General features: G+C 39.9%; 1 long non-coding RNA gene across 3 annotated transcripts in view; it reads right to left on the reverse strand.

Annotated features, from left to right (window-relative positions):
• Window positions 1-27115, reverse strand: part of LOC122557856 — a 37945-nt gene that overhangs the window by 10497 nt on the left and 333 nt on the right. Inside the window, exons 2-4 of one of the 3 annotated variants that reach the window (XR_006313962.1) lie at window positions 6466-6534; window positions 5108-5193; window positions 3030-3151 (exon numbers count right to left, since the gene is read on the reverse strand). This is a non-coding gene — a long non-coding RNA (uncharacterized LOC122557856). The remainder of the gene's footprint in view (window positions 1-3029; window positions 3152-5107; window positions 5194-6465; window positions 6535-27115) is intronic. The other 2 variants (XR_006313961.1, XR_006313960.1) reach the window with 2 other exon arrangements.

Consider the following 27115-nt stretch of genomic DNA (forward strand, 5'->3'; position numbering starts at 1 on the left):
AAAACAAAGAACTGTAGATACTGAAGGGATTTGAAATAATAACAGAATTTGTTGGGAGAAACTCAGATCAGGCAGCATCTGTGGAGAGAAAACAGTTAATGTTTCGAGTCCAGTGACTCTTCTTCAGAACCTGGACTTGAAATATTAACTCATTTTTCTCCAACGACGCTGCCTGAGCACATGTATGTATTTTTTAAATCTCATGTTTAAACATTTTGGGGCCTGTCATAAAAAAGTTAAGAAAGATTCAGTGAATCTGTGGCTTTTACATTTCTTTTCACAATTAACTTACTGTTTCCGACATTTCCTTCTGTTGCATGACACCCTGACCTACAACCTGACCAGGGCCAGAGCCCCATTTCCTCCTCTAATTGGCATCTCTCCATTAGAATGGCCACTAATTGACCTTTTGACACTTAACTAAATAAACTGAGACAGCTGGGGCAAGGATAAGCCAAGCACTGAATTCTGTTCTGCTTCATCACCTCTCAGAAACATCCAGGCCATTGTAAATAGGAGACATCACTGAAAGTACAGAGATTAGACTATATCCTGGAATTTTTCTCAAAGATATGCAAATGATGGTTAACTGTGCATTCATAATGGCCAGTTTGGATACTTGGCTGGTGATAAATGATTTTGCAAAGACTTTTTTTAACACCCCTGAGTGTACAATAATCTGTTTGATTTCTGATATTAGAGTGACACCTTGTGGCCTTGCTTTATTCTGTACAGCAAACAAGACACTTTGGCATTGCAACGGGGAAATAAGAAGAAACTCCAGTGTTAGTTCATTAGTAGAATTGCACATTTGCTGCTGTGATTCCCATAACATTCGGAGGGGTAATTTCAGGCAGCGACCTTTATAACTGACGATTGAATACAGTGATAGTAATTTGCCACACAGATGGAGGCTGTTTTATCTGTCATGCCTGTACAGGTTCTTTGAAGGAACAGTCATGCTTTGTCTCATATCTAATTTGTCCAATAGGGACATTTGTTAGCAAGAGAAAACTGAGAATCTGGCTACTAATTCCTAGTGTGAGAAATTGGAGATTAACTCTGTTAACTCAGCATCAATGGGAATAAAATTTGAGCACTTCTTAAGGATTTTGTCGACACTACAAGAATGATGAAAGTTGTATTCAGCAATTAAATAGTAATAACCAACAATTGATCATCAAGACAACATTAATACTGATGGCCTATCGCCATTTCACCATGTAAGGTGCATCGTAAAGAAAAACCTAACATATAGAGAAGCAGTACAGTATTGTGCAGCCGAAGTGTCCACAAAAGAACCAAGCCACTCCTTTTGTCATGCAATACAAGAACAAACAGTCATTACTGTGCACATAGAAGTCATACTTGGGAGGTGATGACCATTGGCCAATTGAAGAAATCGAATTGTAACAATCATTATAGGAATAATCTGATCTCCTGATCCAGTTAGATAGCTATGAGCTTGTCCAATGTAGCAAGGAGATCTAACCCACTTGCATTGGACAGTGCAGCACTTTTACAGTTCAGGCACTGAGTTTCACCACCAGCCTTCCAGTTCAGGTTTAGCACAAGCAAGTGTGCCAATCAAATTCATTCAATTCTACCCAAAAATAGATCCTGTGCAAGGCTGAGAACAGCACCCCCTACTGCACCAAAATGTTTTCCTGATTTCTCAACACAACTTCTTTAATATTTCTGAATGAGATTGTCAAGTCACTGCTGTAAGCTGGGCAGTTTTGAGTAGTGAGTGCAACCCCATTAAGAACTGCCAAGCATAATTTTTGTACAAGTCCTTATTAGCAGGAGGACAAGCAGCTTTCATTCTCTCAACTTCGACTATAATTAAACCTTTGTCCCAAAGATGAAAGGGATGACATGCCACAATATAGGAACACTGGCATCGCTCTAAAGCAGAGTGGGAGAGCAGGCCTGTATGAGAAGTGCAGTGGTGGCAAGTGGTAACAGCTGGCAGGACAGAGCCCCTTCATTCTGTTTTTACCTGTCAGAGCCAAAATGGATGTCACAGGAAAACAGCACATGATTTATAGATATTTTTACTGTGTGTCGCTTGATTGGTTAAGTGGTTTAATATCAGGAGATGTACTACAGCTGAAGAATACAACTAGGAAATTAATTTTTGAAATATTTAACATCCAAATGAATTATTTACAGAGGAACTTCGATTATCCCAAGGACATGGGTGGGAAGTATTTCGTTCGGTTAATAGAATGCCAGATAACATAGTTTAGCCAAGCATCAGGACCTTGCGATCTTGCCAAATAATCGAATGCTGGAAAATCAAAGATCCTCTATAAATGGGATACAGATGGCCGGGCAGGTGATGTGTTGCAGCTGTAGTATGTGGGAGCTGATGGTATATAAAAAGCTAACGTGGATGTGGAACCCTGAGAGAATGCTACTGGCAATTGATATTGGATAACAAAGAAATAGTAGATAATTGGAAACAATATTTAAGAAAGGTCATACAAACATTGCAGACAGTTCAGTTGAGATTCACTAGGCTTATTAAGAAATATGAAATGAGTTATTATTCATTGGAGCTGAGAAGAGTGAGTGGTGATCTTTACAAAACATCGAAGATTCTAAGGTGCTTGACAAGTTAGAAGTTGAGAAGAAGGTTCCACTCATGGAAATCTGGAACTAGGGAACATAGTTAGAAAATAATGTGATAATCATTTAAAACTGAGATGCAAAGGATATTCTTCCCAGTTAGGGGTCAATGTCTGGAATTCTCTACCTCAATGTTGTGGAAGCAAGTCTATAAAGTAATTAAAGAGGAGGTAGATATATTTTGAAGTGTTGCGGAGTTGAAGGCAATAAGGAGCTGGCACAAAAGGGCAGATCTATTTTATAGAATGGTGGAGTGGGCTGAATGGCCTACTCCTGCACTTATTTCTTATGTTCTAAATTCCATCTTGAGCATTGTTATTGCTCTAACCATTTGATATGTTAAAGAATACTATCTATATTTCAACCTTTCTAAATATAATCATTTTTTTTCTTACCATTTGTTTAGGCTATTACAGCATGTAATGGAGGTCAAATCCTATTTTACCAGTGAAGACTTGATAAGACAGAATAGAAGTGTCAACCATCCTCTGAGATCCACGGACTCATCAAGTCTAACCTAAAATAAAAGATAGAAAAAAATTACACTTGCATAAAATGCACAGTGTATTAAATTGCCATGAAACATGAAACATATTTGCAGACTTTACACACTGGATGAACTCAATGCCAGCAATGTAAAATGTAATGTGAGAATAACATGATGGGAAGGCTTTTTTGAATTTTGTACTTAAGGCACATTATTGAGACAGAATATATATACTTGCTTCTGGATCAAATCTTGCTATATTTAGCCATGAGGCATTTGATACTGACATCGTGTCCAAAATGGAACAGCATTCTATTCCTCAATATTAATATCCACACCCTGATGAATACAAAATTCAATGAGAAATAAAGTTAGGGACCAAAATCATATTTTATACTGACAACAAATTCTTTAACGTAGCCATAGTAAATCATTCCTACTGTTTAATTGATCAGGATTAACCTTTTATTAAAATAGAAAAATACACCTTTCAGATTTAAAACAAAAGACTTATTAATATGAACAGCATTAATAATCCCAAAAAATTAGAATCTCTGACATACACCCAATTGTTCATTTAACCACAGTCGTGACAGTAGTTCTGTGGTTAATCCACCCGATATTTGCTGCCTAGCATGTTAACATTTACCTAGTTATCAAGAGATTGTTAAGAATACGTTACAACAATACAAGGATGTCTTCACAGAATATTTGATGTAGATTATATTAGGTACAATACTGAAATATTGTAAATACAGTCTCAACTTTATTTGGACAAAAATGTTACGTAGTAATGGTATAGTGTAATTTTAGTAAAGTACAGTGGGTTCTGCTATATCACGGTAGTTCAATTCTTGTGCAATCCTGTGTTATAAGAAAATCGTATAATAGCAGCACCATTTAAACTAATGGGACTGGAAATGTGTTATAAGCAATACATGCTTGAAAGGTTCGCACAATAGAAAATGTCCCCAATTTGTCAATAGTGTTGTAGTGAAGTAGCATTAACGGAACACGCTTTAAAGCAGAACAACTGGACCAATCTAAAGGAAGGGGGTCAACACAATTATTAAAGTTTTAAGATAACAAGTTCAGCATTTTAAAAGTCATTGATTGAAGCTATAATCGAAGTTTCATCTAAAACTTTTTTGTAAACCTAGACATTAAATGTAATGCTTCTAAAATATTATAGGATATATTATGGGAATATCTTAACACGTTTTTGCAATATATCAAAGAATATCCTATCCTGTGTAATAAAAACTGATTGTTCCAATTCTCTTTTGCAAGTATAAACAATCTCACATTCAATTTAAATAGATGCATGTTGATTTCTTGTAGAAAAATTATTCTTCAAAATCATTAGATTAGCTCCTGAAATAAAGCAGCATGACAGAGAGAGTTAGCTGGGCTTTCCATCACTACATTCATATTTTCATGTATTTTGGCACAGACAGATATCTTGTTAATATTAAGTCAGGGAAGGTGAAGAAGATTCTTGCTTTTGCATGAAGCCAAATCAGTTTATCTACTTATTACACTTCTATTTGACAACAAAAAAATCACAACACCCCAAAAGTATTTATTATGCACAGAGGCATTGTAAGTGTGTAATTTTGTTTCATATAATTTCATACAATAGCAAATCAACCATTGAATTTGCTGCAGCTGGTTTGCAGCCTGAAATACAAATACCATTGTCTCAACTGTATCAATGTTTTGAGACGTTCCAACACTCCAATCCAGATTTTGCTGTATAACTATCATTGTCTAGCATCACTGCTTGTCTAAAACTGAAAATAACTTGTCAACAGAAACATGAGAGGGCACGGGTTATGTTTGAAGAACTAAGCATTTTATTGTATGGCAAGGTGATTTGAGTTCTCTTATTTAAACTTTTTGGAGTAGTCCAGCTCTGGCCATCTTTACAACAAACTGGAATTAATGTCTGTTGTGCTCGGCTTCGTTATTGCACTGCCCTCTTACCTTGCTTCCATGATTTCTTTGATTTCATGAGCTGTGGCTGACTAGGTCATGTTCTTCCTGATAATTCCTTCCTGCTTCAGATTACCCTTAAAACAAAAGACATTAACAAGATGTCCTGCATGATCCTGGGTGCATTTGCCCACATTCAATGATATATTCAAATTAAAAGGAAGTTTTTATTTCATTTGGTCACAGAATTGAGCAGAGACCTAAAGCTGTATTTTGCCTCTCACAGAAGGAGGTTACAAGATGAGACCAATTGCAAAATTGCTACTTCACTATAACACATTTTGGCTGCCCAATGTTTTCCTGTCACCAAGTGACAGCGAAAGGTTGAATGCGATGGAGGCTACCCACTCATGATGGATTATCCACCCATGATAGTTTGCCATTAAGGTTCATTAATTGACCAAGTGAGGACAAGGTGATGGTGCCAACAGGATCTTCAAAACAATGGACATCCTCAAGCTGAGACTGAGGTCCTGCAGCTGGCTTGAGACTGCTTGCCAGTGGCAGGTTGACGTACCATTGATACTATAGCATGATCTCGATCACTCTAGCATGGAGCTACTGGAATACGATAGACGCAGCCATGGCCAAAAACCAATGTGTAGAGAGGTTCTTCCTCCACAATGATGGCCTAACAGCTGTGACCCTTCCAGTGCAGGTGCTGGCTTGACATCACTGCAAACCCACCCATTGGACCTCCTACTTCCATTATCTGCCTACCATCCTTCATTGGATGGGATGCCCACAAGCAATTCCATGGTTTCTTCCCTCCTGAATGGTCATGACCAACATTTCACCATTACAACTTCCTGGTTCCCACACCCGAACTGAAGCTGGTTTTGGGATTGTGACCCAATTGCAAAATTCAGTCCTCAACCACAACATGAATACCAACAAACAGCTGCAGAATTCTGAGAAAGCAAGTCATTCATTTGAAGTGAAAGGATTTCCAATATTAATGCTGATGATCAGTGGCTAAACCTGTTGCCTTTGTCATGTATGTGTATCGTCTTTGATACATACACTGCAAACAAACTGCCTAAAACTGAATGTGTCCCTTCTGATGGCCTGGAAAGAGAAACAGGCATGAGGACTGAAGTGTGTAAATAGCTTCCTTTCACAATATTTGAGATTACCTGTAGCTCTTGTGGGAATAGATGGTGAGGTTCAACAACAGTTCTCCACTACAATGTGAGCCAAACTTTTATAACTTCTCAATGATACCTAAACTCATTAAAAATTAGAATGCCGCTTTTCTGGCTGAGGTGCTCTTTTATACCCTGGACTACTTACAGGAGAATCGGTCACTTCTTAGACATTTCCTTCAATTTACAACTTTGCTTACTTACAAATGTTGTTTTCTCTGTTCTGTCAAGGCTACCACAGCCAGTGCTTCTGACACCTTCCTCTTCTTCCTTCTGCATTCCAAAACAGAGTGTATTTGATTCCTTTGACAACATAGACCTTTGCTATATTGGAATTGCACAAGGAGACATTCCAGGATTCAAAACCACTTCTAGGGCTGCATTTCAAGAATTTATGGGCATGAAGCTTGTCATTTCCGCATCCCAGAGAATCAGAGGTTGAACATTAACACTTCCTTCATATGAATTCCTTATGAAAGGCCCATCTCATGGAAAATATGGATTCATGGAACCATCCCTACAGTCTTCTTAGACACTTATTTACACAAGGTCTCAAGTATGCAAATTACTTAATATCTTTTGGTTTGTTAAAATCCAAATTTAGCTACTTATTATGTTATAGTCTTTACATTTATCACTTGAATTCGATTTTTCACTGAGGGTATGATTTGAGTTGCACAACAGCCTTTGACACTCCATGATATGATAATAAGATAGCAACTTTAGAGCAGCAGGACATCCCAAAGCATAAGAAAAATCAAAAATGCATAGGCTGCAGGTTCATTGTAAGATAATTCAGATTTCTATTCTTTCAAAGTATTAATTATCAAAATAACTGCGATGCTAATAGCAGGACTATTGGCATTTTACACTTATGTGAGGAATAAGAGGATGGCCAGAGTGAGGGTAGGGCCGATCAGGGATAGTGGAGGAAGCTTGTGCCTGGAGTTGGGGTAGGTAGGGGAGGTCCTTAATGAATACTTTGCTTCACTACTGAGAGACCTTGACATTTGTGAGGAGAGAATGAACTGGAGTAGTGCCAGAGATTGGAGGGTGGCAAATATTATTCCCTTGTTCAGAAAGGGAATAGGGATAATGCTTGGAGCTACAGGCAGGAAATGATTTTGAGAGAAGGATTTATGATTACTTGGAAAAACATAGCTTGATGAGAGATGGTCAGCCTGGCTTTGTGAGGAGCAGGTCATGCCTCACAAGCCTTACTGAATTCTTTGAGTATGTGACAAAACATATTGATGAGGGTCAAGCAGTGGATGTAGTGTACATGGATTTTAGCAAGGTGTTTGTAAAGGTTCCCCATGGTAGGCTCATTCAGGAAGTAAGGAAGCAAGGAATTCAGGGAAATCTGACTGTCTGGATACAGAATTGGCTGGCCCATAGAAGACAGAGGGTGGTAGTAGATAGAAAGTGTTCACCTGGAGCTTGGTGACCAGTGGTGGTGTTCCGGAGGGATCAGTTCTGGGACCTCTGCTCTTTGTGATTTTGATAAATGACTTTAATGAGGAAGTGGAAGGGTGGGTTAGTAAGTTTGCTGATGACACTAAGGTTGGTGGAGTGGTGGATAGCATGGAGGGCTGTTGTAGGTTGCAACGGGACATTGACAGGATGCAGAACTGAGCTGATAAGTGGCAGATTGAGTTCAAAATGGAAAAGTGTGAAGTGATTCATTTTGGAAGGTAGAATTTGAATGCAGAATACAGGGTTAAAGGCAGGATTCTTGGCAGTGTGGAGGAACAGAGGATTTGGGGTCCATGTCCATAGATTTCACAAAGTTGACACCCAAGTTGATAGAGTTGTCAAGAAAGCATATGGTGTGTTGGCTTTCATTAGCAGGGGGATTGGGTTTAAGACTTGCAAGGTTACACTGCAGCTCCATGGAGCCCTGGTTGGATCACACTTGGAATATTGTGTTTAATGCTGGTCACCTCATTATAGTAAATATGTGGAAGCTTTAGAGATGGTGCAGAGGCAATTTACTAGGATGTTGGCTGGACTGGAGGGCATACCTTATGAAGTAAGGTCAAGGGAGTGAGGGCTTTTCTCATTGGAGCGAAGAAAGATAAGAGGTGACTTGATAGAGGAGTACAAGATGAAGACTGGCATAGCCAGAATGGATAGTCAGAGACTTTTTCCCAGGGCAGAAATAGCTATCACGAGCGTATAATTTTAAGGTGATTGCAGGAAGGTTTAGGGGAGATGTCAGAAGTAGGTTCCTTACACAGAGTGGTGTGAGTGTGGAGTGCACTGCTTAGTGGTAGGAGAGTCAGACACATTAGGAACATTTAAGTGATTCTTGGATAGGCACAGGTGACTGAGGTGTCAGAAGGGGAGCACTTTGGAGCCAGCAACCATAATTCTATTAGTTTTAAAATAGTGATGGAAAAGGATGGACCGGATCTAAAAGTTGAAGTTCTAAATTGGAGGAAGGTTAATTTTGATGGTATTAGACAAGAACTTTCAAAAGCTGATTGGGTGCAGATGTTCGCAGGTAAAGGGACAGCTGGAAAATAGGAAGCTTTCAGAAGTAGATAATGAGAGCCCATTATATTCCTTTTAGGGTGAAAGGCAAGGCTGGTAGGTGTAGAGAATGCTGGATGACTAGAGAAATTCAGGTTTTGGTTAAGAAAAAGGAAGTATATGTTAGGTATAGACAGGAGAGATCAAGTGAATGCTTAGAAGAGTATAAAGGCAGTAGGAGTATGCTTAAGAGGGAAATCAGGAGGGAAAAAAGGGGACATGAGATAAGTCTGGCAAATAGGGTTAAGGAGAATCCAATGAGTTTTATAAATATATTAAGGACAAAAGGGTAACTAGGAAGAGAATAGGGCCTCTCAAAGATCAGCAAGGCAGCCTTTGTGTGGAGCCAGGGAGCTGGAGGAGATACTAAACAAATATTTTGCAGCAGTGTTTACTGTGGAGAAGGACATAGAAGATACTGAATGTGGGTAAATAGATGGTGACAACTTGAAAAATGTCCGTATTACAGAGGAAGAAGTGCTGGATGTCTTGAAACGCATAAAAGTGGATTAATCCCCAGGTATTCTCCAGAACTCTGTGGGAAGCTAGGGAAGTGATTGCTGGGCCCCTTGCTGAGATATTTGTATCATCGATAGTCACAGGTGAGGTGCCGGAAGACTGGAGGTTGGCTAACGTGGTACCACTATTTAAGAAAGGTGGTAAGGAAAAGCCAGGGAACTAGAGACCAGCGAGCCTGATGTCAGTGGTGGGCAAATTGGTGGAGGCAATCCTGAGGGACAGGATGTACATGTATTTGGAAAAGCAATGACTGATTAGGGATAGTCAAAATGGATTTGTGCATGGGAAATCATGTCTCACAAACTTGATTGAGTTTTTTGAAGAAGTAACAAAGAGGATTGATGAGGGCAGAGCACTGGATGTGATCCATACAGACCTCAGTAAGGCATTCAACAAGGTTCCCCATAAGAGACTGGTTTACAAGGTTAGATCACATGGAATACAGGAGAACTAACCATTTGGATAAAGAACTGGCTTGAAGGTAGAATGCAGACGGTGGTGGTGGAGGATTGATTTTCAGACTGGAGGCCTGTGACCAGTGGTGTGCCACAAGGATCAATGCTGAGTCCACTACTTTTCGCCATTTATATAAATGATTTAGATGTGAACATAGGAGGTATAGTTTGTAAGTTTACAGATGACATAAAAATTGGAGGTGTAGTGGACAGCAAAGAAGGTTACCTCAGAGTACAATGGGATCTTGACCAGATGAGCCAATGGGCTGAGGAGTGGCAGATGGAGTTTAATTTAGATAAATGCAAGGTGCTACATTTTGGAAAAGCAAATCAGAACAGGACTTATATACTTAATGGTAAGTTCCTAGGGAGTATTGCTGAACAAAGAGACCTTGCAGTGCAGGTTCATAGTTCCTTGAAAGTAAAGTCGCAGGTAGATAGGATAGTGAATTTGGTATGCTTTCCTTTATTGATCAAAGTATTGAGTATAAGAGATGGGTGGTCATGTTGTGGCTATACAGGATGTTGGCTAGGCCACTTTTGGACTATTAGCTCTGGTCTCCTTCCTATTGGAAGGACGCTGTGAAACTTGAAAGGGTTCAGAAAAGATTTAGAAGGATGTTGCCAGGGTTGGAGGGTTTCAGCTATTGGGAGAGGCTGAATAGGCTGGGGCTGTTTTCCCTGGAGCGGAGGCTGAGAGGTGACCTTATAGAGGTTTATAAAATCATGAGGGGCATGGATAGGTATTTGTTTCTGTGTTGGGGGAGTCCAGAACTACAGGAAATAGTCAAGAGTGAGGGGGGAAAATATAAAAGGGGCCTAAGAGGCAGTGAAACTATGCAAGGTTGCTCAGCTATACCGTTGTGATAAACCAAGGTATCCAAAAGGGAATTAGATGGTAATTTAAAAAAAGGAACAATTGTAGGTTATGGAGAGATAACAAGAGAATGGCACTAAGTGAGATGCCCATTTGGAGAGACAGAACCAGACATGATATTTTAACCATCAGAGGCTAAAATTTGGTTCTGTTTCATCAAGCAATTACTAAATGATTATTTAATCTTGGTATTTATGAGGGAGATAGAACAGATAGACATGGCATTTTATAATGAGGTCAGCATTTAGATAAGTTCATTTAAAATAAAAACAACTGGATATATTGAATAACCTAAATAAAACCAAAAATGAGATTGTCTTTGGTCCAGCTGGATTGCATTCTCATTTATTAAAAGAATCTAGGGAAGAGTCATTATTACTCATTTTTAATAGTTCATTGGAGAAACATAAGAGTGCTAGAAGACTGACAGGCAGCTAATATAATTCCTATATTTACGAGCAGAAACAGAAATATAGACCAGTCAGTTTAAGATTAGTTATAGGAAAAGGAATGTAATCCTGTCTGACATACAGAAATCACTGTTAGTCACAATTTAGATCAACAATTTGAACTTTGGAGTATTTTTTAATTTGTTCGTGGGATGTAGGTTTTGCTGGCTAGGCCAGCTTGTTTTGCTCATTCCTAATTGCATGGAGGGCAGTTAAGAGTCAACCACTTTGCTGTGATCTGGGGTTGCGGAGACCAGACCAGGTAAGGATGACAAATTATCTTCCCTTTATCTTCCATTATTGTCCAAAATACCATTTCTTAACTTCTGGCTTCCCTGTTAAGGATGTTGTTAAACTAGAAAGGGGTACAGAAAATATTTACAAGGACGTTGCCAGAAATGGAGAGTTTTAGTTATAAGGAGAGGCTGGACAGGCTGGGAATTATTTTCCCTGAAGCGTAGGAAGCTGAAGGGGTGACATTTTAATGGTTTATAAAATCATGAGGGCCATAGAGAAGGTGAATAGCCAAGGTCTTTTTCGAAGGGTAGAGGAGTCCAAAACTAGAGGGCATAGATTTAAGGTTAAAGGAGAGGGGAAAGATTTAAAAGGGTCCTGAGGGGCAACTGTTTCACACAGGAGAACTGCCAGAGCAAGTGGTAGAGGCAGGAACAATATTAAAAAGACATTTGGAGAGATAGGTAAGGTTTTGTGAGGTACGGGCCAAACTCAGGCAGATGGGACTAGTTCAGTTGAGGAAACCTGATTGGCATGAATGAGTTGGAGTGAAGGGTCTGTTTCCATGCTGTATAATTCCGTGACTCTATAATACACCCAATTACAGGAGGAACATTGGCAAATGTGCATAATTGACAAATAATGGTAAATTAAGCTGAGCATATATAAATGTGAGCAGGTACATTTCAGTTCGAAGACTAAGGAGATCACTCATTGCAAGTGAAGATTAGATCCAGGATAGAGGAACAAAGGAATTCAAGAGTACAAGTGCATTGAACACTGAACGTTAAACCACAGGTTAGCCAAACAATAACATAACTCAAATCAAGTATTGGGTTTTACTCAGAGGGACCGAGTTAAAAACAGGGAAGTGATATTAAAGCTGGATTGAATCTTGGTTAGATCACACTTAAGAGTACTGCATGCAGTTCTGATTACTATAGTATAACAAGAGATTGTACAGAATATTTACAAGAATTACACCAGAAATATATGGAAATGAGGTTCCAGGAAAATATTGAGTACTTGTATATCCTTCCTCTTGAAAATAGAAGACTGAGGGGAGACCGAGTAGAGGTTTTTTTTAAATTATGAAATCTTTTTGTTGAAGTGGATATGGGAGAATCTCTCTTTTTATGGGGAAGAGCAAATCTAGAAACAATAAACATAAGAATGACCAAGAAATCCAGCAGGGACTTCATAGAAAAATATTGCTATAGCAAATAGTGATGAAAGTCTGGAGCTTCCAATGGAAGTTGTTGAAGAAAATCACATATTTGTGAACTGAATATGCCGCAGAAAATTAGGTTTTGTCCACTTTATTCTAAATACCTTTTAATGATGTGATCAGTATCAATTCTTAACAAACCTCTCCAGAAATGAAAATTAGCAATGACAAGTAGAATCATAGAATCCCTACAGTGTGGAAGCAGGCCATTTGGCCCATCAAGTCCACACCGACCCTCCAAAGAGTAACCCACCCAGATTCATTTCCCGAACCTGTTACTCTACATTTAGCCCTAAGTAATGCACCTGACCTATACATCCCTGAACACTATGAGCAATTTACCATGGCCAATTCATGTAACCTGCACATCTTTGGATAGTGGGAGGAAAACAGAGGACCTGGAGGAAACCTACACGGACATGGGGAAAATGTGCAAACTTCATACAGACAGTCGCCCGAGACTGGAATTAAACCCGGGACCCTGGCACTGTGAGGTAGCATTGCGCACCACTGAGCCACTATGCTGCCCCAAGTATGGAATCAAATGATTTCATATTTAATTGTTGTTGAAGATACGGAAGATTTCCATCTGTTTTGTTTTTCCTTCAGTCTTGATCCAATCTTCTTTCTGCTCTCTTTCTTTCTGCACATAAATCTGACAATATATTTACCCACTCTAATTTAAACTTCATTTTCCATTCTTCTATTGTTCACAATCCTTCACTGTTATTGATTAAAGAGATAGATAGTTGTTTTCATGTTTACTCAATGTTCTACAAAGTTCTCCGTGGGAGACTGATTAGCAAAGTTAGATCTCACGGAATACAGAGAGAACTAGCCATTTGGATACAGAACTGGCTCAAAGATAGAAGACAGAGGGTGGTGGTGGAGAGTTGTTTTCAGATTGGAGGCCTATGACCAATGGAGTGCCACAAGGATCAGTGCTGGGTCCTCTACTTCCTGTCATTTAGACAAAGGATTTGGATGTGCGCATAAGAGTTATAGTCAGTAAGTTTGCAGGTGACACCAAAATTGGAGGTGTACTGGACAGCGAAGAAGGTTACCTCAGATTACAACAGGATCTTGATCAGATGGGCCAATGGGCTAAGAAGTGGCAGATGGAGTTTAATTCAGTTAAATGCGAAGTGCTGCATTTTGGGAAAGCAAATCTTAGCAGGACTTATACACTTAATGGTAAGGTCTGAGGGAGTGTTGCTGAACAAAGAGACCTTGGAGCGTAGGTTCATAGTTCCTTGAAAGTAGAATTGCAGGTAGATAAGATAGTGAAGAAGGCGTTTGGTATGTTTTTTTTAATTGGTCTGAGAATTGAGTACAGGAGTTGGGAGGTCATGTTGCGGCTGTACAGGACATTGGTTAGGCCACTGTTGGAATATTGTGTGCAAATCTGGTCTCCTTCCTATCGGAAGGACGTTGTGAAACTTGAAAGGGTTCAAAAAAGATTCGCAAGGGAGTTTCCAGGGTTGGAAGATTTGAGCTATAGGGAGAGGCTGAACAGGCTGGGGCTATTATCCCAGGAGCATCGGAGGCTGAGGAGTGACCTTATAGAGGTTTACAAAATTATGAGGGGCATGGATAGGACAAATAGACAAAGTCTTTTCCCTGGGGTCGGGGAATCCAGAACTAGAGGGCATAGGTTTAGGGTGAGAGGGGAAAGATATAAAAGGGACCTAAGGGGCAACTTTTTCACGCAGAGGGTGGTACGTGTATGGAATGAGCTGCCAGAGGATGTGGTGGAGGCTGGTACATTTGCAACATTCAAAAGGCATTTGGATGGGTATATAAATAGGAGGGGTTTGGAGAGATATGGGCCAGGTGCTGGCAGGTGGGACTAGATTGGTTTGGTATATCTGGTAGGCATGAATGGGTTGGACCGACGGGTCTGTTTCCATGCTGTATATCTCTATGACTCTGTGACAGTAAGTCCTGGATCTTCAGTTTCCCTTATTGTGATATTATCATCTAGCACTTGCAGCAAAACATTTATAAAAAAACTATTGCAAGGGTAGTTTTATCTGACACTGCATTATTATATCAAATTGTAGCCCATTAATTCTGCTTCTTCCTTCATAGTTGCTGCCTGACCAGCTAAGTGTTTTCAGTATTTTCTGTTTTGGTAATGGAATATGAGATGACTGATTCTAGTTCATTTCTCCATTACTAATACTTGTAACTTATTCCTTCATGGATAAAATTTTACATTTCCAAACTGTCATGTTTCCCGAAATGGAAAATAAAATTCAGCTATATTTAGCCCTTGTCAAAATAAATTCTTTCCCTGCCCTGTTGAAAGTTCTTTGACCTAATTTTAGATGAAGCAATATCCAGTTGCCATCCAACACTGTCACCTGTTGTCAACCTCTCAGGATACTGGCCTCAAGACTGCCACAAGCTACACATTTCTTTCAAATCATTTTCCTATTGTGATTGAATAAATAGCAAGTATCACTAACTGACCTATCGTTTTACAGCAATGACAAGAAATCTATAAATGAATCATGTTTGATTTGACGTTTTGGAAAGGCATATAAGTTTTATTTGAATGTGTCTCACACATTGAACTGAGGCTGAATGTTGGAAAGTGTTGGTTCCTGAAACTACTACCATGTAACTTGGATTCCCTTAATCGGGCCCACTTTCAATATAACAATGGTTTGTCTTCTCCTTTCCAATTTCATGACAACTTTTGACTTTATGATGTACTCTGAATTCCATCAGAATGTCTTGGCCTAAGTTTTGTCGGAACTAAGACATTAAACATAGACCTTTGGGGTATGTGGATGAAGAGTTGGGGGTGGGGGGGAGGGGGGGTTGTTGATTGATTTAAATAAGTCAAGACCGAAGGGGCAACTTTTTCACACAGAGGTGTTGCATGTATGGAATGAGCTGCCAGAGGAAATAGTGGATGCTGGCACAATGATAACATTTAAAAGGCATCTGGATGGGTAAATAAATAGGAAGGGTTCAGAGGGATATGGGATAAGTGCTAGCAAATGGGACTAGATTAGGTTGGGATATCTGGTCGGCTTGGACAAAGGGTCTGTTTCCATGTTGTACATCTCTATGACTGGAATTTGTATTGAATCATCTCCTTCTGTCAACTGTAAAGTTCCTGGTTTAAGATTATGAAACCTAAAATGAGAAGAGGCCTTTCAATTAATCAAATCCAATACTTCCCTGGACTGCATGCAATCCATTCTGCCATAATTTATACACAACACATTCAAAATATTGACAAAGGTTACCTAAATGTCTTCCTTATTCCTACAGAAATTATTCTATTCAAACCAAAGAGTACCTATCTAATATTAGAGGACTATATAGAGCAGTTGTCTTCACATACTTGATATGCTTTCATCAACTTACAAACTACCATGTTTCAAAGATTTGATCATCTCTGTCTATGATCTCCATCTTAATCAAATTGCTCACCTGATACTCATCCTTTTAAAAGTATTAATTAAATGTTATTAATTACTTCCATTCAAAAATTATTTTACATCTCTTCTTATTTGCTTAAATTGTGTTTTCATTTCATATGTTCATTTTGTTTTCCTGCATAACAGTCCAAGATGTATTTGTACCAGTTTCTTAAATTTAATTTAACATCCAAGGTACATTACTTAACCCACTATAATATTTTCACATTACTTGACAGCTTTATGGACAGTAGACTTTTCTTGGAGTTAACCTTTTTTTTCCTCTGTTTTAAACTGACAAGGAAATTAGAATAAGTAGCAGTTTGACAAGGCTCCAGTAGAAAGAATGAGTGGTGCATATAGTGACAGCACTACTTGCAATCAAACTAAAGCTATCTGGACAAGTGACCCATCAACCCATTGCTGAAAATGTTGGGATTTGTTTCTCTGTGCGTAATATGTATGATATCACTGTCCTTTACTCATTGCACCATTCTTGTGAAGAGAAACAATGTAAAGATATTCCAGACTCCGAAATAATAAGCTGGGAGGTGGTCAGGAGGGGAGGTGGAACTTGCATGAATGTTACTTTCACCCTGCCTTGGCATTCTGTCCTATTGACCTTAATTGGCATCTAGGCATAAGTGACCAATTAAGGGACAAAAAGGGACTTCGACCTGGTGATGCAGATGTCCCAATGACACATGGGGAGACCAACAATGAAATTCTAGCAGTCTCCCTCAGAGCCAGAGAGGGTGGAGGAGGTTCTGCTGAATGGCCATTTGTGTTCCAGGGGTGGGATCACCCTTGTTAGCAATCGCTGCCCCTTAAGTATAGCAATTGCTATACTTCAGAGTCTGTCTTCACCAACCATCACCCACCCTTCTCATAAGGGACTATTGGCTGACCCCAGAATCCCAATCCACTTATCTTTTATCTGTACTTGCCCATTGATTGGCCAGTAACCGTTGGAGGCAGAATCAAGCCCCTTAATGGGATGAATCCCAGCCCGTATCGTTATGGGAAAAAAAAATTGTTGCAGATTTGGTCAAGAGTACATTCTATTTGCTGCTGTTAATCTAGAATCAATTCAAATAGACTCTTTAAATAGCAATTTGTTATTTGCTTTGGAATGTAGTTGTTTGCAATAGATTCTGTAAAAGTCATGCCTCATTTCTAAATCAATGACTGGTAGTGCAACTCATTGACTTACATAAGGGTGTCAATTGGTTTCCTATAGATTGAGTTCTCATCTGGCTGAGGACCTTTTTATCTTTCTTTTCCTGGTCCATGACATCAATTACCTACCCAGTTCAAGTACACATTTCTCTAAGCAGTTTTAAGACAAGTGCAATTGAGTAGGTATATGCCCACCATAACAGGTTTCATTGTTTTGTGAGGTTTTGAAGAAGGATAAAGACTAACTTTATGACTACTAATGTTGTCAATTCGAGAAGTGCATTCATGTCAAAATTTGAATTTGGAAACGACTATAGAAATTATTTTAAACCTTATCACCACTGACATGGAGCCTTGATCATAAATAGGAATTATCAGGAAAAGTACTGAATTTTGGATTTAGAACAAGACAAGGTTCATTGGAGCTGCATAGACTTGTAAAATTATTCAATAAATATATTTAGGAGGATTCTAAAATGGTGAACTGAGAGTGGTGTGGATTTTCTGACATTTCAGTAATATAAGATTTATATTTTGATTCATTTTTAGTTAATTTACACAATCTGTAAAAGCCACTTAGATAAGTACATGAATAAGAAATGTTTAGAAGAATATGAGCCTGGAGCAGGCAGGTGGGACTACTTTAGTTTGGGATTATGGTCGGCAAGGACTGGTTGGTTCAAGGGTTGGTTTCCATGCTGTGTGATTCTATCTACATGAACCTTCAAATCCATTCCATTGTCATAATCCTGCTGGAACCTCTACATTTTTTAAAGGTTCCACCAGTCCCCTTGCAGCAGTACAGAAGGATTCTGGGAGAAATCGAATAGAATTTTAAAACAACAAGTTTCACTCCAGTATCCAGCAATGTGAAAGTTGTCATTCTACAAGAATGATATACCTGAAAAGGTTATGAGTAGATGCAAAGCAAATTACTTTCGAAGTTCTTGATTCTGTTCTCAAAGATCACAGGACCTACAAAGGCTTTAAGCAGAATCATCAAATGCAGAGAGTTTGGGAGTAATCAAATATGAATATAACTGCTTTACTCAAAAAGGAAGTGAGACAGAAAACAGGAGACTACAGGAAAATGATAGAATTCATCAAAATGAAGACATCTGTCTTCAGGAAAATGATAGAATTAACTATCAAAGAAATCATAGCAGGGCTACTGAATAAATCCAGAGTAAATCCGGAAGAGTCAACATGATTTTGTGAAATTTCAATTTAATTAAGTCCTTTGAGGAGGTAACACATTGTGGGTAGAGGGGGACTACTGGACAGATTGTACTTAGATTACCACAAGACATTTGATAAATTGCAGAAAATAAAAGCTCAAGGTGCAGGGGTTAGCATATTGGCTGACTAACTGACAGCAACGTGTAGCATAAATGGCCTTTTTTTCTTGTGGAAACATGAAATGAGTGACACACCACAGAGATTGGTAATGGGTCCTCAACTGCTAACAGTTTATAAAGTGACTTAGTTCAGGAATGGAAGGTGTGGTTGCCAAATGATAGAAAGATAGATAGGAAAGTAAGCAGTTATGAGGATATAAGGAGGGTACAAAAAGATATAGGTAGGTCAAGTAAGTGGGCAAAGGTATGTCAAATGGAGTATACAATAATGGGGAAAGATTTTTATAAATGACTTAGATGCAGGCATAGGTGGATGGATTAGTAAATTGGCAGATGACACTAAAGTCGGTAGAGTAGTAGAATGTTACAGGTTGCAAGGGGACTTGGATAAACTGCCGAATTGGGCTGAGTGGTGGCAAATGGAGTTTAATGCAGCTGAGGTGATGCACTTTGGGAAGAATAACAGGAAGGCAGAGTACTTGGTCAATAGAAAAATTCTTGGTAGTGTGGATGTGCAGAGGGATCTTGGAATTCATGTGCATGGATCCCTGAAAGTTGCCACCCAGGTGGATAGTGCTGTTAAGAAGGCATACGGTGTGTTAGGTTTCATTGGTAGAAGGATTGAGTTCCGGAGCCGCATTGTCATGCTGCAACTATACAAAACGCTGGTGCGGCCACACTTGGAATATTGTGTACAGCTCTGGTCACCATATTTCAGGAAGGATGTGGAAGCATTGGAAAAGGTACAGAGGAGATTTACCAAGATGTTGCCTGGTCTGGAGGGAAGGTCTTATGAGGAAAGGCTGAGAGATTTAGGTCTGTTCTCATTGGAAAGAAGAAGGGATGGAAGGTGTGGTTGCCAAATGTACAGATGAAAGAAGGATCAGGGAGAGACCACTACAGTGGTCAGCAGGCCTGGTTCTTCAACAGAGATCAGTACTATAACCATTAAACATATCTTATTTCTCTGGAAATAAGAACTAATTTATATTCTCCACTGCAACTATAATTTGTTATGCAATTCTGTGGGGTTTTTTGAATGAAAAGAAATCTATTGAATTTTCTTCTAACTCCTTTGTTTTTCATTTTTATCTGTGTTCTCCCTTTGTCTTCTGAATGCTATATAAGCAATTTGTCTGAGGTAGTGTAAGAGTAACTGGTCTTGACATCAAAGGACCATTTGACGTGAGTACAGTTAGTGAAAATAGGGCGAGAGCTAGGAGGATGATCATAGATCATTACTACAGGAATTCCTTGGGTAGCGTGCTAGGTTCAACCATTCTCAGCTGCTTCATTGATGACCCGTCATGATAAGGTGGGAAGTAGGTATGTTCACTGATTGCACTGTGCTAGGTACCCTTCACAACTCTTCAGATACTGAAGTAGTCCTTATCCACATATAGCAACACGTAGGCAATATTCAGGCTTTGACTAAAAAGTTGCATGTAACATTTAATAATTTTCATTTCACATTCACAGGCATTACCATTGCTGAATCACACACCTAAACATCCTGGAAATTACCATTGATGAGAAACTTAACTAGAAAATTATGGCTACAACAACAGGTTTCATTTTACTATGAAAAATTCCTCTTCTGGTTTACCAAGTTCTGCCCACCAACTACAAGACACAAGTCAGGAATGTGATGAAATGTTCTCCATTTGCTTGGATGGATGGAACTTCAACACTCAAATTGCTCAATACATCCTGAACAAAGCAGATCCCTGAATTGAGATCCTATCCACCATCTTAAAAATTAATTCCCTCACAGTGGCAGCAGTGTTTACCATCTACATAATTCATTGAATTAACTCAACCAGGTTTCTCTGAGCATGGGAGCAGCATCGGCTGTGAGTTCTGACCCAAGCCACACACCAATCTGACTTGGACCTATATCAACTTTCTTTCACTGTCATTAGATCAAAAACCTGGAACTCACTTCTTAGCAGTATTGTGGGTATACTTTCACTACATGGACTGCAGCAATTTAAGAAATGGCTCACCATGACCTTATCAAAGACACTTAGGAATAGGTGTGGAAATTTGCTCTTGCCAGCAATATCCAGACTTCATGAAAGAATCAACAAATCTCAACACTGAAATCTTCAAGCTACGAATGGGGTTAGCAATGAAGACTTAGCAATTTCACCCAGAGTGTTGCTGTAACATACAAACTTTGTAAAAGTTCCAAATTTGATTCCCAGTCTGATGCCAACAAACAAAGCAGCATGAAAGGTCACAATCCTCATAGGTTAACAACATAGAAACAAACCAAAATTCCACTTGCAATCAAAGGCTATTACTGGAGTTGCATGTGTATGGAGCTGAAGTGAAAAATGATCTGCCTGTTCCATTTTAACCTAACCTTTCTGAACTTTTACCACCAAGTGCAGAGAAGAATTATCAGTTCAGAGGACCTTCTTTTGAATCTGCAGCTAGGTCCAGTAATGACAGTCATTCACAGGTTTAGAGCTGGCTCTGTCCATCCGTGTCTCCATTTTAATCTTATCTGATCTGGGTAACTTCGAAGAGGGAACATGTGGTGGTGCCAATTACACTTGGTTTTCACCACAATTAATTGATTTTCACCATAAGGTACAGAGCATCTTATAGAGATTTAATTGTATTGTTGTTACCACTGCACTCTTGTACCACAGTGAGACCTGGACTGGATGTCAAAGACACATGGAGCCACTACAGAAATTCCTCCAGCAATTTCTTTGCTTTGCTGGATTCAATAGGAGGACTGTTCAACAAATGCTATTGTTCAAATATTAATTCTTAAAACAAGAACTATCTCTTCAAACCAGATTCATAAGCATTCAGACAAAACTCCTGGAACACCAATTACAATGGGCTGGATAGCTAACAAACACCTCCCCTGCTAGATCCTGTGTTCTCAACTCACAAATGGCCACCATTCCAGGGAGGACAAAGAAAATCTTACAAATACACTCTGAAGCTTTCCTTGAAGTGTGACAGCATTGTCATTAATGACTGGGAGGAGCTTGCTGCAAATTGTACAAAATGGTGTGAGTTGCATCATTGAGTCCAAATGCTTATCAGTAAGACAGAGCACCATGATTAGATTTCCTACAGTATGGAAACAGGCCCTTTTGCTCAACAAATCCACACCGACCCATTCCCCTACCCTATATTTATCCCTGACTAATGCCCCTAACACTATGGACAATTTAGCAGGGCCAATTCACCTGACTTGCACATCTTTGAATTTGAATTGTGGGAGGAAACCCACGCAGACATGGGGAGAATGCGCAAACTCCACACAGACAGTTGCCCAAGGCCAAATGAAATCTGGGTCACTGGCGCTGTGAGGCAGCAGTGCTAACCACTGAGCCACCATGCTGCTTTTTCCCTTGGAAGGAGTATTTGGGGCCTTGCACAGTGAGAAGGGAACTAATGGAAGACTACACTTGCATGAGAAGGTGGTGTAGAGAAGGGAAGAAGCATTAGGATTAACTGAGGAGTGGACTAGAGCACTGTCAAGGGAATGGGCCCTATGGAATAAGGGGAAGGCAGAGGAAAGTGTGTGTAGTGACTGCATCATTCTGGAGCTGGCAGAAATTATTAAGGATAATCCATTGCATTTGGAAGCTGGTGGAATGGCAAGGGTAACCATGTCATGGTTCTGTGAGGGAGGGACAGAGATGCATGAAATGGATTGGACATGTTGAAAGGCTCTGTCAACTGTGCTGGGTTGGAACCCTCAGTTGAAGAAAAAAGGAGACATTGGAAATGCCGGTGTGGAAGGCTGCATCATCAGAACAGATGTGATGAAAATGGAGAAACTGGGAGAATTAAGTCCTTACAGGAAGCAGAGTGTAAGGAAGTGAAAAGTGGGTGTTTTGTTTTTCCATTTCTCAAACTGGGATAGAATTTAAATTCTTTCTGGAGTTTGTTGAAACTGAATAGGCAGATAAATGACAATTGTGTGCAATTCTGGTCTCCTTCCTATCAGAAGGATGTTGTGAAACTTGAAAGGGTTCAGAAAGCTGTTGCCAGGGTTGGAGGGTTTGAGCTATAGGGAGAGGTTGAATAGGCTGGGGCTGTTTTCCCTGGAGCGTCGGAGGCTGAGGGGTGACCTTTATGGAGGTTTATAAAATCATGAGGGGCATGGATAGGAGGTGAAGTCCAGAACTAGAGGGCATAGTTTTAGGGTGAGAGGGGTAAGATATAAAAGAAAACTTAAGGGGCATCTTTTTCATGCAGAAGGTGGTGCATGTATGGAATAAGCAGCCAGTGAAAGAGGTAGAGGCTGGTACAATTGTCCTGGATCAGTGGTGCTGGAAGAGCACAGCAATTCAGGCAGCATCCAACAAACAGCGAAATCGACGTTTCGGGCAAAAGCCCTTCAATTGCAACATTTACAAGGCATCTGGATCGGTATATGAATAGGAAGGGTTTGGAGGAATATGGGCTGGGTGTTGGCAGATGGAACTAGATTAGGTTGGGATATCTGGTCAGTATGGACGAGTTGGACCTAAGGGTCTGTTTCCGTGCTATACATCTCTATGACTGTATGACTCCAGTCAGCCCAAGTAGGAACATTGGGTCCTATTAACACTAAATATACAATTTACTTCTACAAACAACCATACTTTGAGGGTGACAAATGAGGATGACCCTAACTTCACTGAACCAGAATAGTCTGAAGTTAAGTATCTGAAGGTTTTTGTGTGATGGGAGGGGTGAGGGGGGAGTGTGTTAGCAGGCAAAAGGGAGGGGTAGGGTGATGGGTATCTCACAACAATTGTGAAGTTGGTAGGAATACTTTTGCTCCAAAGCAAGGTTCCTTTCTTTTTACAAAAGGTCACTTTTGTAAGTCACGGTTGTTAAGGCAGGCCAACCACCTTCCCTGTTCATTAGAAATGAATTCTCTAGAATGGTCCTAAAAAAGTGAGTCTAATTAACATTTGCTTACTAATGCTCAGTTTGAGTTCCACCAAAGCAACTTACCTCAAGCCATCAGCAGAACCTTGGCCCAATCACTTCCTCCACCTCTGCCATATCTGCTCCCAGGAGGAGCAATTCCACTCCAGAACATCTCAGATGACCTCCTACTTCAAGGACCATAATTTCCCCTCCCACATGGTCAATAATGCTCTCCAACGCATCTCCTCCACTTCTGCACTTCCGCTCTTGACCACCAACTGCAACAAGGATAGAAGCCCCCCAGTCCTCACCTTCCACCCCACCAACTTCTGGAATACAATGCATCATCCTCTGTTATTTCTGCCACCTAAAATCAGACCCCACCACCAGAGATATATTTCCGTCCTCACCCATATCAACATTCTGCAGAGACCATTCCCTCTGTAACTTCCTCATTAGGTCAACAAGCCCACCAACCCACCTTCCACTGCTGGCACCTTCTCCTACCACTGCAAGAGGTGTAAAACCTGCATCCATACCTACCCCCCTCACCTCCATCCAAGGCCCCAAAGGATCCTTCCACAACTAGCAGAGATTTTCCTGTACATCCAAACACCTCATCTACATACCATTGCTCTCGATGAGGTCTCCTCTACCTTGGGGAGAAAGGACAAAAACTTGCAGAACATTTTAAAGAATATCTCTGGGACACATGCACCAAACAACCCTGCCACTCTGTGGCTGACCACTTCAGCTCCCCTTCCTACTCTGGTGAGGACATGCAATTCCTGTTTCTCCTCCACCGCCAAATCCTAGCCACCCAACATCTGGTGGAAGAATGACTCATCTTCCACCTTGGAACCCTCCAATAACATGACATCAATGTCAATTTTACCAGATCCTCATCTTCCTTCCCCCCACCTCATCCCAGATCCAACCCTCCAACTCAGTATCACCCTCTTGAACTGTCCTTCCTGTCTAGCTTCCTTCCCACCTATCCACTTGATCCTCCATCCTTGGGTGGCATGGTGGCTTTGAGCAGCATTGTGTCTCAGTGGTTAGCACTGCTACCTCACAGCACCAGGGACCTGGAATAGACTCCCACCTCGGGTGACTGTCTGTGTGGAGTTTGTACATTCTCCCCATGTCTGTGTGGGTTTGCTCAGGTTTCCTCCCACAATCCAAAGATGTGCAGTTCAGGTGAATTAACCATGCCAAATTGCCAATAGTGTTAGGTGCATTAGTCAGAGGGAAATGGGTCTGGGTGTGTTACTCTTCGGAGGGTTGGTGTGGACTTGTTGGGCTGAATGGCCTGTTTTCTCACGATAGATAATATAATCTAAGACATTTCATGATTGCCCTCCACCTGCATCTATCTAATAGCTTCCAAGCTACCTTCCCCCCCACCACCACTTATCTCTCAGTGCCTCCCCACAACGTTCCTGATGAAGGTTTGTACCCAAAAAGTTGACTCACCTGCTCCTCAGATGCTGCCTGACCTGCTATGCTTTTCCAGCACCACACTTTTCAATTCCAATCATTGACAAAAGAGTTGACCTCTTGAAGTGAGGTCAGTGTCTGCCTTTGACATCAAGGCAGAATTTGATTGATTATGGCATCAAGGAGCTCCAGCACAGTCATGGTCAATGGGATCAAGGGAATGTTGTCCATTGAATGGAATCATAAATTGATTAAAAGAAGATTGTTGTTGTTGTTGTGATGACCAATTATCTCAGCTCCAGGTCATCATGACAGGAGTTCCTCAGGGCATTGTCCCTTCATCTGCCTCATCCATAACCTTCTTCCCCATCATAAGTCCAGAAGTGGAGATCTTAATGATGATTGCAGTGTTCAGTTTCATTCACAACTCCTCAGGTAATGAAAGACTTTTCCCCTGAGAATATCTAGACTTGAGCTGGTAAGTAGCAAGCAACACTCATGCCATCTAAATGCTAGGCATTGAACATAAACATGGTAGAATCTAACCACCTATTCTTGACATTCAATAAATTAATTACCATCATCATATCATCAAGTGTTAAAACTCTGAGGGAAGCAAAGGATAATATATATCAGAAATTGTCTGAACAAGCCACTTGTATACTGTGACTCCAAGAATAGGTCACAGATCAGGTATTCTCCAGCGAGGAACACAACTAACTGCAAAAAGTCTTACCACCATTTACAAGTTGCAGGTCAGGTGTCGAACATAATAATTTTCAGTTGTCTGGATGTGTGCAGCTGCAGCAACACTCAAGAAGCTTGACATTGAACTGATTTGATCAGAACCTCACCACCACATTCACTCTCTCCACCATTTGTGCATCATGGCTTCAGTGTGTACCATCTATTAGATGCACTGCAACAATTTTCTGAAGTTTATTCAGTTGTTCGTCTGAAAACTGTGACCTCTACGACCTAGGACAAGGGCAATAGGTGCATGGAAACACTATCACCATTACTGCACATTGCAAAAGCTCTGGAAAACTACTCATCAACACCTTCTCCTCACATCTCAGGAATGAAATAAATAAAAATGAAAGGAGTCTGTTGCCTTTCACATCAAAGAAATGAAATAAACAAATTTATCACTCGCCCAGACAGATGCACGGATTGAGTGCAGGTCATGCCAGTGCTGTGTGTGTCAGCAATACACATTACACTTCAAATTTCTATCCTGGATTTCTTTGCTCTGTGTAGAATTATTTAATTCCTGTGATTAACTGACAGATTACTAACAGATATGGTGAATAGCAAAGGGCAGAAGACGGAATAGAAAAATTTAATACAGCTTAATACCATCATTGGATACCAAGATCAGCAGCAAAGCAACATGCCTTACATTTCTAACCTAAATGACTTATGTAGAATAGAGGATTAAACCAATGTCACTCATTCAGAATATATCGATTTCACACCAATCCATCTATTGATTGCAATAATTTGTCCCACGGCTATACTTTCGGCTTTGTGACCCCACAGGGATTTTTTCTTTATGGTTTAGTGAAATATTTTCCATTGTACAATGTTAACTGATAACAAGATTACTATGTATTTCTACATTTGATATTTGAAAAAAAATGACTGAAGAGAGGATATTTCAATAACACTGGCTGGACACCAATTTACAGATGGAATTGTAATGAATTTCAGGTGAGTAGTTTATTGCTCAGGTCAGCATTTCCATTTCCTTGTAAATGTCTGATGTAAAAATATTTAACTGGAAAAATGAATTCCACATTTAAATGGAGAAATTTTAGATTCATGGTAGAATACCTCCAAAGTTGTCCTATTGATGTATTGTGAATCTAAAGTCACATCAAGTGGTACAGTTGGCATTTTACAGTTAATACAGATAAAAGACTGCAATACTTGATTGCTTTCCCTTTTGTCAGGTAATTTAATCCAACGAGTAATATAGGATCAGTGTCTTAAATATTGAAAAATATATTGGGGCAAAGCTGTTTCAAAGAAATTTAAAATCTGAAGATTTGTGAGTCACTTTTATATTATCTCGTTTAATTACATTAGATTCTAATCTGCATTTACAGTATTAACTGTACTGGCTTTGTCATATTTTCGGCCTTTCACTAACCCAATTAGGTTCACTTATTAAATTACATTAGCGCCGCCACATCAAGGTTCCCTTGGGCTTTCTGTTTTTCCACTTTCTATTTTAGATTTCTT

This window comes from Chiloscyllium plagiosum, chromosome 16 (genome assembly GCF_004010195.1).
Source record: "Chiloscyllium plagiosum isolate BGI_BamShark_2017 chromosome 16, ASM401019v2, whole genome shotgun sequence".
NCBI lineage: Eukaryota > Metazoa > Chordata > Chondrichthyes > Orectolobiformes > Hemiscylliidae > Chiloscyllium > Chiloscyllium plagiosum.